General features: G+C 41.6%; 1 protein-coding gene across 3 annotated transcripts in view; it reads left to right on the top strand.

The window, feature by feature from the left end:
* Window positions 1-17971, top strand: part of THSD7B (thrombospondin type 1 domain containing 7B) — a 295736-nt gene that overhangs the window by 21693 nt on the left and 256072 nt on the right. Inside the window, exon 1 of one of the 3 annotated variants that reach the window (XM_085584844.1) lies at window positions 12688-12792. The exons of the other annotated variants lie outside the window; for them this stretch is intronic. The gene's annotated coding sequence lies outside the window, so the exon portion shown is untranslated. Of the gene's footprint in view, window positions 1-12687; window positions 12793-17971 lie in introns of those variants that run through there. 3 annotated transcript variants of the gene reach the window in all.

The raw sequence follows: 17971 nt of genomic DNA, 5'->3' as shown, positions 1-17971 counted from the left end.
GGCCACGTGTATTTTCCTTGTTACTTGATTGAGACCAGCAAAAGTATTATTTTAATCCATTTTTGGATAAAGTAGTAAGATTGTAATGTGCAGCAGTCTGACAAGATGTTAATTCACTGCAATATTGTTATCAACAGACTTCTAATAACTTTTAAGTACCTCTTTGTCATATTAAATGTTCATGTGTAGGTAGAACAGGAAAGGTTGTTTTCAAATTCAAGGAAAGTGCAAAAGAGTGCTATTTGTCCCTAATTAAATATTGAGGACTTTTGTATTAAATATTTAATTGGCCAGCTGTACTGCAGTGGAGTGGTGGAGAAATGATAAAACCCTGCATTTGCACTTAAAGACTGTTTTTGGGCAGTCAAGTGACCTGTTGCTAAATAAATTGGAAGGAGGGAAGAGACTTAAATAAAAATACTTTTAGTGTGTTTCCAACCACTGCTGATCCAGGAAAAGGGCCCTTGATAATCATGTGGCTACACCAGGCTCTTCTGAGCCATTTTATGTGTAAGTGCATTGAGGACCTGTTTCTGACCTCTGTTTTCTGAAGGACTGCAAAGCTGTCTGGGGTGCATAGCACAGACCCAGGAATATTCTGTGGAAGACCATTGTGTGCCAGAGAGAAGAAGAATTGTTTAACACAACAAACTGTAACTTGTGCTCATTCCTCATATGGGAACCTGGAGTCCACTGAGTGGGAAAGTCTACCCACGATTTATATTTATTTTCATAATACTATGTTAAGAGACCACTTTGTGAAGATTGTTTGTATTGCAAAGTGAGTTTCAGATCTTCCTCTGACTTTGCAACAGATGAATCCTTCCTTCCAGTTTCTGAATTGCATATGTGCACCCACAGGGACAGATTCCATCTTTTGAGTGTCTAAAACTTTTTACAACATCCTTATGCAAAATACTTTTTTATCTGAAAACTCAAATTTCAACTGAGACAGCTTAATGAAATATTCTGGTCTTGATTGAAGTTCTTCAATAATTTTTTCATGTTCCCAGAGAGACTGTGGCTGGTAGGATGGGGGTGGAGATTTAGATTTACTTAGGATGAGGGATGCCTGCATTCAGATCAACTCTTCTTGGCTTCGTTCAGATCTAGGACTTGGATTAATATTTGGGGATTCAGTTGAGTATTTTGAATAAGGAGCTGTGGTGAGGTGCATCTCTCTCATGTTTTTGATGTAAAATATATGTGAGAAGGATAACCTTCATAATCCACCAGAATATTGAAAAGTTGCAGGATGAAATAAACCACTGCAGTTCAGTTTTAATGACAGTCAGGGATGCAACCTGCAGCTCCTGAGCATAAGACAAGACTTATAACTGGGAAAGCTGCTTTAATTTGGCTTGAAATGTGGTCTGTCAGGAAGCCTTATAAGCAACTTTAACTGTATTATGCAATGGAAGGAAGCTATTTCTTATCTAATTGCCTGGATTTTCATTAATAATGTAAAATTCCCTGCTTTTTTTATTCCTCCAGGTGATTAACTGAAGATTTTTCTCAGCAGTCTCCCCTCTGTTTTGAGAGAGGAGCAATGTGCAGTCCAATAGATCTTTATCTCTACTTTAGAAAAAATGAATTGATGTGATTAACCTTTAGCAAAGATACCATGACTGTTAACATCTCATATGGTAGCTGTGCTGAGCCAGTGCTGAACTGTTGAGAGGAAGGTTGATGACTGATCCTCAGGCTTTAAAAGATGTTGGAACTTTTTCCAGTACCTGAAGGGGCTCCAGGAGAGCTGGAGAGGGACTTTGGACAAGGGCACGTGGTGGTAGGACAAGGGAGAACGGCCTCACGCTGACAAGGCAGAGTTATATTGGGATATTGGGAAGAAATCCTTTCCTGTGAGGGTGGTGAGGCCCTGGTACAGGGTTCCTGGGAAGCTGTGGGTGTCCTGGAAGTGTTAAAGGCCAGGCTGGATGGGACTTGGAGCAACTTGATCTCGTTGAAGGTATCCCAGCTGATGGCGGGGGGGATTTTGAACAAGATGGTCTCTAAGGTCCCTTTGAACCCAAACCATTTGTGATTCTAAGTTGATCTCCCATTATTTAAATACAGTTGGAGACTGTTGGATTTTCACTGCTTTTAACTTTTGGTCTAAAACAACAGCAAAACCTTGGTGACAGAACCTGCACTGAAATGATTAAATGCCCACTCAGAGTTACAGATGTGTGATTTTAGTGCGATACTGGGGTAATTTCATGAACTATAACAGCAAAGCTTGAGTATTTCATGTGTTTACTGGAAGCTGGAGGTGGTGTGGGGTGATGGAGATGGACTCATTATCTTAAATATGTTGGCTTGTACTTAAATTTTACCTGAAAAGGCATCCCTGGATTGTGCACTGCTGTGGTGGGTTTTATAGGAGAGCAGCAGTTTGTTGGCTGGATTGCTAATGGCCATGGTGGGATCTTCATCACCTTTCTCTCTCTGGGTTAGTGCCAGTGCTTTAACAAAGCATGAAAACTGCTAATTGCTAGAACTAACAGCTTACCTTTGTGTGTAGCTGCCACAGAAATGTTGTATATAAACCACATGTGGTATGTTGTGGCATTAATTGGTTTTTATTGGTTTATCTTAATGATAGTCCATGCTTAAAGTAATCACAGGAATGTTTTACCTGAGTAAAGGCTGGGATCCATGAGCAGAATATTTGGATAAAGGCACAGACTGCTGCTTCCATTGAAAACATTGCTGTGCTCCAGCTGTCACATAAAATACAGAATTCTCAAATGTAATATTTCTTAGAATTTATTTTTGTAGAGTTGTTTCTATGGCAGTTGTTATTTTCTGTGCAAATGGTGTGGTGAAAGTCAAATGGGTGAATGTTTCCTGAGGCTGAAGAAGCTTAGCAGAGCAACTGTTGCTGACTTTAGAACAATGCAATCAACATCCATAACTAATGCCTCAACTTTTTAATGTGATTTTTAATATTTAAGTAGGAAAAAATGCTGTGAGATTGTATAATCAATGCAACTGATAGATTTTAAGAAGTAATATTTTATTGAAAGTACTGCTTTTTTTCAGGTTTCAATCCATAATCGTTCAGTGCATTGTTTTTTCCATAAGCACATGTTCATTATTTTGTTCAGCCAGCCTTGAACTAAAGGGTTGATGGATTAAACCTAATTCTAAGCTATTGCTTTATTTTTATAGATACAATGTTAAATCCAAGGATACATTTTAAGTGCAGAAAGTTGTGATTACCATGGTTCTCAGAATCAAAGTAGTGTGTGTGTGTTCCGAAGTGATCTACAACTTTAAAACAACTTTATAATTGCTGTGATTTTGCTGTTCAGCTGTAATGACAGCAGGTCCATGGAATTAAAAAAAAAAAAAATCAGAAGCTTATACTTGAGCACTGGCAATCACAAAACAATTTATTTTTGGAGGACATCCCCTAGGATGCAGTAGGACATCCCCTAGGGTGAGTTAATGAGTGAACTCTGGGGAGCCTCTGTGTGCACATTTGTGTCCTGGTGCCTTGTACTCCCTGGAGTCTTCTGTGTCTCCTCCAGCTTCCCCTGTGTGCTCAGTATTCAGAAGCTGCCCTTCAGAAGGGCTGGGTGTGCTGTTCCAACAAAGGCTCATAGACTTCCTTACCCTGCTGCTTTTTCCTGGAGGGAGTGCAAGGGTTATGGGGTGAGTCCAAGGACAGGGAGCAAGAGGAGAACACGAAGATGCTCCGAGTCCTTGGGCACCTCTGCTGTGGACAGACTGGAAGAGCTGGGGACTGTTCAGCCTGGGGAAGAAAAGGCTCCAGGGAGACCTTAAAGCACCTTCCAGTGCCTAAAGGGGCTCCAAGAGAGCTGGAGAAGGACTTGGGACAAGGGCCTGGAGTGATAGGACCAGTGTCACTGGAAGACACTGCCCAGAGAAGCTGTGGCAGCCTCATCCCTGGAACTGTTCAAGAACAGGTCAGATGATGTTGTTGCAGACCCCCAGCTGGGTAATAATTAGCATCGACTCCATGATTGCAGAAGGCTGATCAATTGCTTTATTAAATCATTTTATACTATATTATACTATACTTATTAAGAAACTCAGTAACCCTTAGAGCCCTTCCAATACATGTTTGACCTAATTGGTCAATCAATCCAAACACCATCCAGTGTCTAATTAAGTGATCACTTTTTGGTAAACAAATCTCCATGACACATTCTACATGTGCACAACAGCAGGTGCAACAAGTGGAGATAAGAATTGTGTCTCATTCTTTTCTCTGATTTTCTCACAGCCTTCCCCAGGAAAATGCCCGGGAAAGTCTGTGCCTGCTCTCTGTGGCCAGAGAGTTGCCACAAGATGAAGTTTGGAGCAACCTGGTCCAGAGAAGGGTGTCCCTGTCCATGATGGGGGGTTAGAACAAGATGAGCTTTAAGGTCCCTTCCAACCCAAACCCTTCTATGAGTCTGGGATTGGATTTCTTGGAAAAAGGTAATCTGTTTTCTTGTCATCTCTTCTGGTAAAGTTCCAGCCTGATTGTCAGCTGGATAACCTTCCTTTCCAAGCAGGGTGGTGGCAGTGCCTGATGCTGCTGCTGTCCTGCTGCAGAGCTGTAACTGTGTGTCTGTACAACAAAATGTAAGTAAGATGCAGTCTGTGTTTTTTCTCAAATGACTTTAATACTCTGGGAAGCTCAGTGGAGAATTAGGTGTTTATGCATGGATGAGGAGAAGTTTAATGAAGAGGAAAACTACAGTCTTTACTCATTTTAGTCTTTCTACTGTTTTTCAAATAAATCCACAGAGAAGTTGCAATATTAACAGTGTGCACCTATTCTTATTGTACCTCTCAGCACTTTAGCATAGAAATTAAAGACAAATAAACCCCTCCAAACCAGACCCGGAGCCAAGCTTTGAAAAATGATAATGGGAAAAAACCTCAGAGTACTCAGTGTTTCAGGCTTTACAGAACAAACTTTTTAAAAAATGAGGGACTCCAGGGCTATGGTGCTGTAAAGTGAATCTCTGCTTTAATTTTAATTGCTCAGGTGTTGAGAAATGAGAAAAAAATTCGAAAGCAGGGGTTTTGCCTGGGCACAATCTTAAAAATAAATAAATAAGACAATACAGAAATGCACACAGAGATATATATATACATCAAGTGTTAGTTGCTGAGGGCAAGGCTTAAAATGCTGTTTAGCTTTATCCTGTTCATCTCCCTGCACACATTTTGCTTCCCTGACCGCATGTGAGAAGGGGCAGTGGGAAGGAACTTATTCCATAGCATTTATATTCATAATTTATGCCTGCAGCCTTGAAATAATCTCATTTGTCTTCCACTGTTACTGGAACAGTTTTGCTAGCAATGAAGAATGCTGGGAGCAATGAGGGATTCTGTTGTTTCAGCTTTTCATTTGTCTTCTGTAAAGAGTGGTTTTGAATAAGAAGATGAATTGGGCAGCGTTGTGTAATACAATTGCTGGGACATACTCAACCTGATTTTGAGGAGGCTCGCAGGACTCTGGCTTGTCTGTTCAACAGATAACCAGGTTTATTGGGCAGATAATGCATTTCTCTGGGGCACAGGAAGAGAGCATGTCAGACACCTTCTCCTGCCTTTCCAGGCGATGGGCAGTGCTGCTGGCAGCAGGACTGGAGGAGGCTGTGGCTTTGCTGGGAAGTGCAGCAGGGCTGAAGAGAAGTTTTGGATCCCTGTGTGTCCCCTGCAGCAGTGTTTATCGACCCCAAGCAAAATGCAAACAGAGAGAAGGCAGGGCTCTGATCCCACCTGCACATGGGAACCATTCCTGAAGTGAGCTCAGATCAGGCAAGAACTGATTTCTTTAATGAATCCTGATCAGGAGGAAGCTCTGCCCTGTGCACCTGGGCAGTGGCTGTGTTGGAGGTGTCCTGGGGGACAGCACTGCTTCACCTGCACTCAGTCACAGAAACAGCTACACAAAGTTTAACCTAAGCCAACTAAACCATTAGCAGTCTGTCAGCAGCAGTATGGCACTCTGCATGGATTAATTTTTCCCTCCTGTCAGTAGTTCTGTGATTGTAGAGCAGCAGTGCCCTGTCCCTGCAGTTTTTGTAGGTTAAACCAGCAGGTTATAGACTGTGTTGCAAAGTGGTGAATTGAGTCCGTAGAGAAAAAACGATTTAAAACTTTGCTTGAGAGGAATTTATAGAAGATTTTGGCTATTAAAAACCCAGGAAACAAAAATGTCTGTGTTAGGCATTTTGTGCAACTTCTTACTGTGTTTACTCTGGAGTATATCTGAGTGAGTGATGATGATTTAGGATCTATTTGGTGTAAATTAGATTAAAAGTCACCCTTGGGGCCTAATTAAGCCATGTTATAAACAGGGTAGTAAGTTAAACACTTGCAGTAGATTTTGCAGATAACAGGTATGAATAGATGTAAATAAATCTAAGTTTTCATTGATACAGGAATTTGAATTGCAGATGTTGGTTGTTCTTGGGGTGGCTTTACCAAGAGCTCAGGACCCTGGGCCATGAAGCTGTGCTGCTGCACCTGCACAATCCGTGCCACCCCACCTCTGCTCGCTGTCTTTCACGTTGTGCTGGTTGTTTCCCCTTCCTCCTCTGCCTTTGATCCAAAAGAATATATAAATGCATATTTTTGGTTAGTCTAAGCAAGGGGATAAGACTTAAGAAATTTTTCTAAAGACTCTTTCTTGTCGTTGACAAAATATTTTACAGACAGGCTTCGGTTTCCTGGTTGCACCAAATGCCATCACTTGCTGACTGATTAATTATAAATTCTGCAGAATTAATTATTAACTCTAATGTAGTGTCTTCTGCCTTGTTCCTTGTAGCTAAAGGTGGATGTGGGAAGTTTCTATACATCTTCCCTCCCATATCCCTGATGGTTGTTTCTGCAGTCAGGGATGGGGCATCAGCCACATCTCACAACCACAGGCTCTGCTGTAGCCACAGGCTGAACCCTCAGCAGAGATTCATTAACTTGCCACATACTTAGTGGGGGGCATAGAGACCTCACAAATGTGTTATTACTGTGCTTAATGAAGGAAACTCTGCTAGAGCACTGGAAAGGTGTGTGTTTCCAGCTTGGCTAGTTTCATATTCTGTTAAATTTTATTTTTTTTTTAACTAAAGGCTCTATGAAAGTAATAGGGAGCTTGCATTTTATTTTGTTTGTTTCAGTTTTGAATTCAATGCTAAAAGTAGGAGATAAATGCATATTAAAATCTCTATCACTCTCCCCTAAAGAAATTTGATACCTAAACTCCACATATTTTCTACTTGTAGTAGCTATCTGATTGGCTTTTAATAATCATAGTTTCTGAAGACTGCTCATGTAAAAGGAAAGAGTTGTTAACTTTTAGAAGTATTTTTATTTACTTTCAGAGTATGATTACTGCGAAGTGCTTTGTGCAACTTCAATTAGGGAATGTCACCTTGTGGTTACCACTCTTCCAGGAAGTTTACATCTGATAGGATTGATCCTGCTGCTGTTGAAGATGACAGTAAAACCTTTCCAGAATGTAGCAGTTCCTGTAGTTGGGACAGGTGACATTTGCTCTGATTGCTGATTTATAGGGCACTGAGGCCTCTCCTCCCAAAATCAGAGTGGAGGATTGCAGGTGGTGGTGTGGTTTGTTGAATTTGAGCTGTACTCCCTCTCCCACACAGCAGTGCCCAGAAGTCCTTAGCTGTGTGTGGCTTCTTTGAATCCTTCCCCAAGAACAGCTCTGTCATTTTTATCACCCTTGTGCTTCAGTGAATGTGGCAGAGGTTCCTAGGGCACTGAGCTGCTTTTCACTTGGCATAAAAATTAAAGAGGGCCTGGGGAGCCCCTGTGCAGCAGCTGGGATGCTGTAGCAGTGTGCCTGCCTCATCCTGGGCGCTGGTCCTTTGCCTCTGCTGGGAGTCTCATGGCAGGGGTGCAGCAGCTCCCATGGGTGCTGTGTTGGTGAACTGAGCAGAAGGTGAGTGCAGGCATGGCTGGGGAGGTGGAACAACCCATTCTTCTGGAGGCACTTGCTCCCAAGATGTAACAGTCCTGGTGATGTCCATCAATGAAACTCAACCTGCTCCAGTGCTGGGGACCAGAACCAGAGCAAGCCTCGCTTCTGTGTTTTACATTTTCAGGTGAAATTGAACAAAGCAGCAAAACTAACTTCCTCAAATCAGACCAAAGCCTAAAGTCTAACTTCTGCAGTTCTGCCTCAATTTAAAGCATCTGCTCTGATTACCTGGTTTGGAGGGCTTTATGGCTGATCCATTTTCTTTATTTGGATTAAGAGAATAATTGAAGCGAATCATTGCCATAAGATATGGAAGTTCAAATGTAGTTCATGTTTAAAAGGGTTTATAATGAACTTTGTTAAAAATGTCTACTGATTACCTCTGGTGAACTGAAGTGCATATTATAAAAGCTGCTGATTTAAAGTCCATCTTACATAAGCTTATATATCAAGAACTTTAAAGATTTTTTCAATATAAATTTGGACCAGCTCTTAAAGTGAGATTACGCTCTGGGTTTTTAGGATGTGGAGATTTCAAAGGTGTGTGTATCTCCACGTTCTTTCAGGTGTCTTTTTAGACCAGAAGTCCTGTCCTGTAACTCCTAAGGAAGACTGGTTTTTATCTATTGCATAGATAGAGATTTCACATGAGGTTTCCTAGACACACATTACTCGGAGGAACTTGCCACTGTCTCTGGTTTGAAATGCTTAAAAAACCCTGTGGTTTGACTTTAAGCAAATGGTTGAATTCCTCAAGCCAGGCTCTGTCAGGAGTTCTGCATTCCCTGTTCTGCTGAGCGTGGATGTCCCAGCATGTATGCAGTTCCTGAACCAGTTGTTAGGCTTTGCTCAAGAGTGGAGGAGCAGAGCATCACCCGGGCTTCACTGTGGGCTTCTGTGAGCTGCACTAAAATAGCCATGTCTGTATTCAATAGTAGCAAGTACTGAACTGTGCTGGGAGAAGTCTGTTGGAATAGAGACCTGCAAACCTTGGAAGAGCTGCTTGTGTAGAAGTCTTTTTGTGTGTGTGGGTTTCTCTTTTCTGTGAGGGTCTGTGGGGACTGTCTGTGCCTTAATGTGCCAGTGTTTGGAGCTGTAAGCCCAGATCCCTGGGGGAACAGCAGCAATTGATGGTGCTGTACTGTACAATATCTTGTGGGAACATAACTTTGTCAAATGAAAATCTTTAAGGCTAATATCTCTAACATCCCATTCCCTTTTCATCTCAGGGATTTTTTTTTGGTTTTTATGGAGTAAACCTAATATTCATGGTGTCTTACTGAAAGTGGCTCACAATTATTTTATGGGTATCAAACACTGCAGGAGGAGTGTGATTGGTAATACTGAAATAGTGAAACAACTGGGGGCCTTGTACCTTGGCTAGAAATAATTGGCTCATTAATCTTAACCACATTGAGCCCACCACATGGGGGTCAAACATAGTTTAATCCTAATAAGTGGGAATATGCCAGATTACACTCCAGCTCTGACAGTTATTCTTCTCCCTAGAAAATTTGCTAATATTTTTACAAAGAAATTAGGAAGAAAGAGAGTAGAAGATACTAAGCAAGCTCTAATGCGTGTACTGAGACAAAAAAGCAATGCAGCAGAATTGAAACCTTTACGAACGGGATTTTGAGGAATATTAGATGAGAACCAGCAAATGGAAAAAAGAAAAGGGAAGGATGTGCCTTTTTTGGAATTTGATTGTGCCCTGTGCTGGTTGGATGATGGTCAGTTTCTTATCCCTTTTGGAATGGTTGTTCACCCACCTACTTGTCAGTCTCTAATCCCTGACTGAGATGCTTAATGCTGTACCTCAGTACAAAATAGTTTTTAGGCTTGAATTTGTCTTCTCCTATCAAATCTGCATGTTACAAAATGCCACATTGCAATGTAGTGGTTGTTGACACGATATTGTAATTTAAATTATGTTTCTAACCATTGGCAAATACAGCTCAAGGTCTGGTAAATAATGGATGGAAATTACAGTCGAAATGGGAATGTTAAATAGCCATTCCTAACAGATGGTCATCAGAAATCATTCAGCTTATCTTTTATAGACAGCACAAACACAGATATCTGTGCTTCTGTTGAATCAATTTTTACGTGAGCTCCTTGAAATTGTGGAGCAGCGTCCCAGCAGTAGTGGCAGCTCTGGGAAGTCCAGATGATGGGTGTTGTGTGTTGGCTGGGCACTGAAACACAGATCTGAGCATGGTGGATTATGGATTCCTTGCCTTCAGGCTGCTGCTGTCAAACCTGTGTAAAAAGAATTGATTTTGCTGAAGAAAAAATCTTGGGCTGTGGGCTGAGTAAGAGATGAGAAAGGTATGTCCTTCCTCCTGGCCCTCCTTCTCTCCATCCTGGAGCAGAGGTGCTCTCTGTGTGGTTGGACTGAGGAACTGGGTCTTAGAGCCACATCTTTTCTCATAAATCAGGGGATGATTGACACCTAAAACTGCACTGTGGCCACCAGTGGTGTGTTATGTACGTGTGGTACAGAAACTGGCAGTAAGCCCATCAGGCTGAATTTCAGACTCCATGTAACAAACACTTCTCTACATTCCTGTGAAGGAAAAAGCTGCTTTAGAGCTCTAAGTGAGTTAGTTACTGCAGATGGATTCGCCTTGAAAAGTGCTTCCCAAGCTTTGATATGCAAACTGCTCCTGTCCATGACTGTGCAAGCAGCTGGTTCTTCAGTTTGTGTGAAATACAGGTTTGGTAGATTTTTTGGTGTGGCTTTTTCTTTTTCTTTTTCTTTTTTTCTTTTTCTTTTTTTTTTTTTTTTTTGTTAGATTAGGAAGTTTGGAGAAAGTAAATATGAGCCATGACAGGGAAAGGAATGGTGGCTGGTAGACCTGCACTTTGAAAAGAGATGGCCAAAAATAGGAGAGCAGAGAGGTATCATGTTCTTGTTACCTGTGTATGTATAGCATGTGTCAGGGTTGTCATTAAAGGGCCTAGAATAACAAGAGGAAAAGAAGAGGAAAAGCCTTAAACATTCTGTGCTGCCTCAGATGCTCAGTGACTGCAGAGGTTGTCGGTGCTTTTGCAGATGTGAGAAAAACAGGTCCAGTACTGCCAAGAGCCCTGGTAATGATACTGCAGGTACTGGTACCCTTAAGCAAATGAAAAGGCTGGAAAAGTTTTGTACACTCTGTAGTATTGCTCTCATTTCCCCCAGACAGCTTTGGTTATTGTAGGGACAAAAATGTTTCTGGTCCCCAGGGGCAGCCAACACAGGAACATCCAGCAGTATGACACGGTTTCAGAGATGAACTTAGGGATTTTGCAGAGAAGCGTGAGTTTAGACACGTCGTTGGTAGTCACCATTATTTTTAAGCCAATAAAGTAATGAAAAACATGTTGAAATAAAAAAATGCCAAGTGAGACAGTTTCAGAATGAGATTGTATTTAGCAGTGTTACACTGCAGATAGATGCCCATGGAGCAGGGGCTGTCAGCTGCTGGCGTTTCACTCAACAGCAAACTGAAAGATGAATGCTTGTGCTGTCTGATACTGATGTTGGAGTCATTGGGGATTACAGATGTATGAAGACAGACATGATAAAATCAATATGATTTGGGGTTCCAGAAGCTGCTACCACTTCATTAAAATGATGCTGTGTGTCTCTCAGGAGGAAGAGGTAACTTCAAGGTCACAGGAGATGGCTGCTTCATGCTGTGGTGTGATAGGTGATAACACATGTGAATTGCAGGAGCACAGGTGATGGCTCTTGATTTTTCGTGGGTTCTCCAGAGTTCTGATAACTCGAAATGAGAAATGTTAAGGCTTCAGAATTTAACACAACTCGGACAAATAAATATGTTCTCCAGTGAAGCTGATTTTCAGGAGTGGAATTTTATCCCAGGAGCTGCCTCAGTCTCCTCAAGGACAAGCTGATTGTTGTTGGCAAACTTGTGTCATAGTTTGGGTGTGCCGAGTTAGATGGTCTGTATTGCTTAGTTACAGAAAGGAAGATGTGTGAGAATTCTTGAGAACAGGTTCTGCCCGTCAGGGCTTTCTCAGACAGCATCCCTAAAAGCTGTCAGAGATTGGACACGAAGTACATCAGTGCTTCTGCAAGGAGAAGCAGTGAATTATCACTGAAAATGGCCAGAACTTTCTTCAAATTTGTCTTATGGTTCCTTGGTCTCAGTGCAGACAATACATTATCAGAAACACTGATACCAAGTGAATCATCTGTGTTGTTATATAGTAAATAATTTTTGAGTAGCTAAAACAAGCTCTATGCTGTGAGTCTAGTCAAACATATGTATGTTGACAATGATACATGATTACTGTTAAACTTTATAAATCATTTGTAGTGAGGTAAATGAGCTAAAACCAGGCTGGAAGAAGTATGCAAATTAAAAGTAAAATGGAATGAAGAAGGCTAGAAGGGAAAGGAGATATACCTACATTTGTGAGAGTGCATGAGAAGAGGCTGTTCTTGTATAACATTTGCATTTGTGTAATGCAGCTCTGCGAATGGGGCGTGGGAGGTATTCCTAATCAGGCTCAGGTGAGGATGAAGAGCCTTGCTTTGATCAGAGGGAGGCAGTGGAGATAAAAGCCAGAACTGTTCTGAGTAGCTCCATCACCAGGAAAGAAGCGTCAGGTGCCCAGCCCCAACACTACCCCACATCCTGGTCTCCAGCTCAGACATGGTGCTTGACAGGACAGTGGTGGGAAGGGATTGGTTTGCTAATGGAACTCTGCAGGGCAGAAGTGCTGCTGAATTCATCTTCGCTGCTGGTAGCTCGAAGATGCTGTGAAAGGAATCTGCAGCTAAAGACGGACTAAAATTTCAGGTACACTTTGATATTTTTCCTTTGTGACATGTTTCAAATGTGATCATTAAGCACGAAACCTTTACTAGTGTCAGCCTGACATTTTGTTCCCTGGCTGATGCTGATGATGGAGTGGTGATGGGCAGATTCTGCTGCAAGGGATGGCTCATTGTTCAGGGAGCAGGGGGACGACTCCTTCACAGAGAACGGCGTGTCACACCAAGGTTATGGACTCTCAAAAGTTGGAAGAACTTTTCTATGAGCTTGGGAGAATGGATGAGACTGAAGGAAAGGATGCCTGCTCCTGCTAATGTGAGCCAGTCACTTTCCAGCAATTGGTTGGACTGGCTGGTGGGAAGATGACCAGTGGCTTAGCTGGCCATCTCAGTAATTACTTCAGAGAGATGCTAATTTTTCTTATGCATGTCACCCACAAGTTGAGGAAACTAGTATGTTGATAAACTTTGAGAGGAGTGAAGGTGTCCATCAGCTACTGGAGGTGCTTGGAAGATAGAGCATAGTTCTCAGCTGGTGTAGTTGGATCATGAGATTTTGCATCCCCTGAGTAGCATATTCTGCAGTGAGCGAAGGCAGATGAATACAGTGTGTCTGTAAGCATGTGGCTGATGGTTGGTCATAAGATGAGAACTCATCTAGGACTGTCAGTATTGGCATTTAACTGGGCAGGAGCCTTAATCCAACATGAATTGTTATGAGGCTTTCAATTCCCTCAAATTAAGGCTTCAGCAGTAAGTTTCTTTCAAAAGACAGGAAGATTTCCTAGCACTGCAGTGTATGATGTATTATTTGTCTACTCTTACGATTCAATTTTCTGTGTGCTGCTTAACTGCTGTGAGGAGCAAGGAAAGCAGTTTGGTGTGGGAGAGCTGCTGCAGAGAGGTTGTGCTGGGGCACCCCAGGAGCAGCAGCTGGGGCTGGCAGAGACAAAGTCTGGGCTTGGCTCACACACAGAGCTCCTGCCCCGGGGTGGCAGCAGGGTCCATGCAGTCCCTTCAGCAAGCAGGCTCCAGGTGACAGCTTGGGGAGCTCCAGCATCCACCCCATAACTGCAGGTGTGCAAGGACAGGGCTCTTGCTGCTGCCTCCCTCAGCACCCCAGCAGTACCATACCAGGTTTGGTTTTTCTCTGTTGAGCTTCACCTGCACCAGCAGATCCAGAAGTGGATGTGACTTCAAACCATCTGTGGCTCTGTGGGGCTCTGGATCTTGGCCTGGATGCTCATTCAGGGTTCATTGCCATAGTCCTGTCTTGCAGTTTTGTACTGGGTATTTTAATGTAAATCAGGTGATTTCCTCCCTCTCCTCACACAGTGCTGTTCTAAAGCATTAAGGTGTGTTGAGGTGTTTTTAATTTTCTGTTGGATTTCTGAGCATCCCTTGGGATTCATTAAAGGTGGTGTCTGCATATTTTATGTCGCCACCATGAAAGAGAAAAAACTTCCTCTTCTGAGATAAAGGGGATTGTGATATAACAGCACAATTTACAGTTTGGGTCCTTAAGGAAAGGAAACAAAGTAGTGATGCACTGTAGGGGGAATATGGAGAAAAGACTTTTCCTGTGGTAGTAGGAGTGATTAATTTTAATTGTAGGTCTTGTACCATGCCAGTTGCAGACAATCAATTTTGTATCAAATAATATAGAATGTGTTGCCAAATTCTAGATGCTAATTGATTATGAGCTTGTGTGTAATGTATTATGAAATTTTATTTTTAGCCTGGACTGTGCGTGCCTGTGTTCTGCTGCATGGTCTGAACCAAATTTCATGGTGGTAGGTGTGCCAAAGGCAATTACATTTCTGTGTGTGGAATGGGGGCTGGTGTCTGCCTGGAGAAACACAAACTCAGTGCTCCCATGGGTGGGAAGCTGCAGCATCCTGTGTGTGGTGAGCATTCCAGGTGTGCTGGGCATCCCATCTGTGGCTGCTACCTGTGTGGAGAGTGGGGGTGTGAGGAGGAGTTTGGTGAGCTGATGAATCAGCTGAGGTTGTGCTGGAAACTGGAGAGAAGTGTCTAGGGAGCATCCATACAAATCCAGGCTTCAGTACATCCATGAGACATCTTAATTGGGTAAAACCATAAAAGAAATAAAGATTTACATTTTTCTTTCTGATGGGATTGTTCTTGAGTTCATTGCTTCTAAAATGAGAGCATAACTTTTAGCAAGGAGGATGGGTAGCTACTGTTCAGATTTCATTTTGATAATTTTTTCACTACTTTGTTTTACATCAGAAACCCAACTTGAGATGCAAGAGGCCACTTTTCTGTTTGAGGCACTGGAACACTGAGGAGTCATGCTAAACACATGTGTGAACTTGATTTCTTATGGATTTTTTCTTCTATCTTTGCACTTTGCTGCAATACATACCTGTATTCTTGCTGTGATATTTCTGAGAGGCTGTGGGAAATGGGGTTATTAATAAACACATTCAGTAAGTACATTAATGAGTGTATTTTATGTATATGACTGCACATCTGCATACATTACATGCTCCAGGGCTTTATCCAGAAAGGCAGTTTTCCTTCTGGAAATAAAGTGAAACGAGTTTTAACCAAGGGACTTGTTTTTGAAGTGGATTAAGTCGCTAAAATATTTCATTTGAGTTCAGTGACGGCAGACTCAGGTCCAGTATTGTAATATTTCATATCAAGTGGCATAAATTCCTTTAATACAGGATTTATCTAGTGCTCCTTGTAGTCATTTAAAGAAGGATTTAGAGAGAGCTTTTAATTCATACTGATTTTCTTTTTAAGAAGAAGTAGAATTTTTTGTCATGAAAAATTCATATATATTACACTAATTAAGAAGTGTATGCATCAGCTCTGTCTAGACATAATTTTTGTATGTTTTTTCCCCTTTCTCTTCAGCCTCTCTTTCCTCTAGTGCAGAATTTTTGAACTAGATCCTTTCAGAAGGGAGTCACTTCCTTACAAAAGCTTAGGCGTTTGCACAAGCTAGGGATTTTAAAAACATTTTTAATCTATCTTATTATTTTTCATATCCTTTAGCAATATATAATAGCTTTTATTAGGATCGTTACAATGTCTTTTTAAATCCCCAAATAACACTTGGCATGTCAGGATTATATATAAGCATAACTTTTTTTTTTGAGCGTGTCTGGAAATCACAAGGAGCCTGATGGACACTTATTTTTCACAGGCTGCTGTTTTAACCCCCCTAAGGCAATCAGAAGAGAGCTTGCAGTAGCGTATGTAATGTGAATAATTTTGGATACATTTCTTTTTCATTTCTCTAAGATGCCTGTAAAAGAGTCTGGCTTCTGGAGCTTCTCATCACCTGCTTTCTGCAATCCCAGCCCATTTGCTGTGTCTTCTAAGGGGCACCTGAAATCACTGGTCACATTTGAGGGTATTCCTAAAAAGGTTAGAATGATTTTTTTTTTTTTTTCGCCCAGTCCTTTTTTTTTTCCATCAGTCAGACTCATAGTGCTGTATTGGAATGGAAAGGTACAGAAGAGACAGGGTTCACTGCTTACATACCTGTTTGTTTGTTAATTTGGTACTTTAAAATTCAAATGTATAGCTATAAATGATGCTTAACTGCAAGAAGAATTTACATAAATACACAATTTCTTATTTCCCTACTCTTAATGCTTTCAAAGCAAAGTGATATCCATATTTAAAGTACATATCATAGCTTCAGTAGAAGTTTTGGCATGGATACATTTATTTTCAGGATGGGTCTTTGGTCTTTATAATGCAGGAAATGAGACTGGATGTGCACAGTAATCTTCTTAAGTGGTGTCACTGTTTATTGCAGAAAATAAAATTACAGATTTTGGAGGAAATCAAACTTTCTGTTTGTTCAGAAGTTAATTAAACAGTAGCAAACCATCTTTGAATGTATTTTGAATTTACATAAACTTCTCTGTATTAGAATAGAAACAAGCATGGATGTTGAACAGATGCTGGTGGGTGTGTTTGAAGAGCTGTTAAGGTATAGACTTACATGAGGGTACTTAGAGAAGTGTATATGTACAAAAGCAGAATTATACTGCTGTAACTTCAATTCTAATTAATCTGTTTGCTTAGAATATTATGTTTATTTTTAGCTCTGAGAGAAACTTCTCTCTCCTCTGATGAGAAATGCTATGTGAGACAAAAGGGAAAGTCGACTTTAGACTTATTTCTCTCTACAAGTTGTTTTGCATTAATAAGCAATGATATTTAATACAGCAAATGTGTGAAGGGAGGAAATGAGCAGTGTTTTCCCTGTGTTCCAGTGTCTGTATATCAGTTTGGGTGCATAAAGTATGCACTGAAATACCACAAAAATGGAAACATTTGTTCTGTCTCAAAACACAGATTATGTTAAGGTTCAGTGTTTGCTGGCGGAGGCTGCACGGCATGGCAAAATTGTGTTAGGCTGCCTAGAGATAACAAAGCTATGCAGGTAAATGTTTAGGAGATGCACTGGAGCTGGTACACGACTATTTACTGGCACTTCCATCCCTGAGAGGCCTTGAGAGGTTTCATCTCAAGTGATGCACCTTACAGAGGGTCAGAGTCCTGCTGCCTCTGATGCAAAGACCTTCCCTTGCCTGGAGCAATGCTGCTGTCCTGTTCTGGGGTCTTGGTGGCTCCCTGACCCTGGTGTGCTGCTTCAGCACTCTGACAAAATGGCATTAGATTGAGATGGTTTTGCTCAACGTGGTTCTGATGCTGGTACAAGTTTTGTTAGAGATGGAATCATTTCCCAGAGTCATCATTCAGATATCTGATAGCAATTGGCCTAATCCAGAAATAGAGGAGAAAAACACCTTTTTTCTTTCCCTTGTTGGTGTAGGATAGCTATCAGTGTCTCTATAATGTTCCCTCGTGGATTAAGTGCTGCTCCTCTGTAGATACACCAGACATCAATCTTGCCAGCAAAGAGGAGAAACACCTCTGAGCTGACCATCAGTTCCTGAGTACCTGCTATCATCATTTCACTCTTGGGAGATGTGACATCTGTCACTTATTCCTGTGGGATTTGTGGGCTATTGAGTGTTGAGAGTGACAGCTGCTTCAGTGAGCCTGGCAGCATTGATCTGAGCCTGGAGAGTCCTCATGGCTTTGCTGAGGTGACCTTCTCTCAGGGTGGGCTTGGCAAAGGAATCTGCAGCTTCTCTACGTTCTATGGTGTTATGAACCTTCCTTTCTTCCCCCTCGTGCTGACAGCT

This window comes from Lonchura striata, chromosome 7, assembly GCF_050655825.1.
Source record: "Lonchura striata isolate lonStrDom1 chromosome 7, ASM5065582v1, whole genome shotgun sequence".
NCBI lineage: Eukaryota > Metazoa > Chordata > Aves > Passeriformes > Estrildidae > Lonchura > Lonchura striata.
Note: the sequence above shows the minus strand (reverse complement) of the source record. Positions and strands in the feature narration are given on the sequence as shown.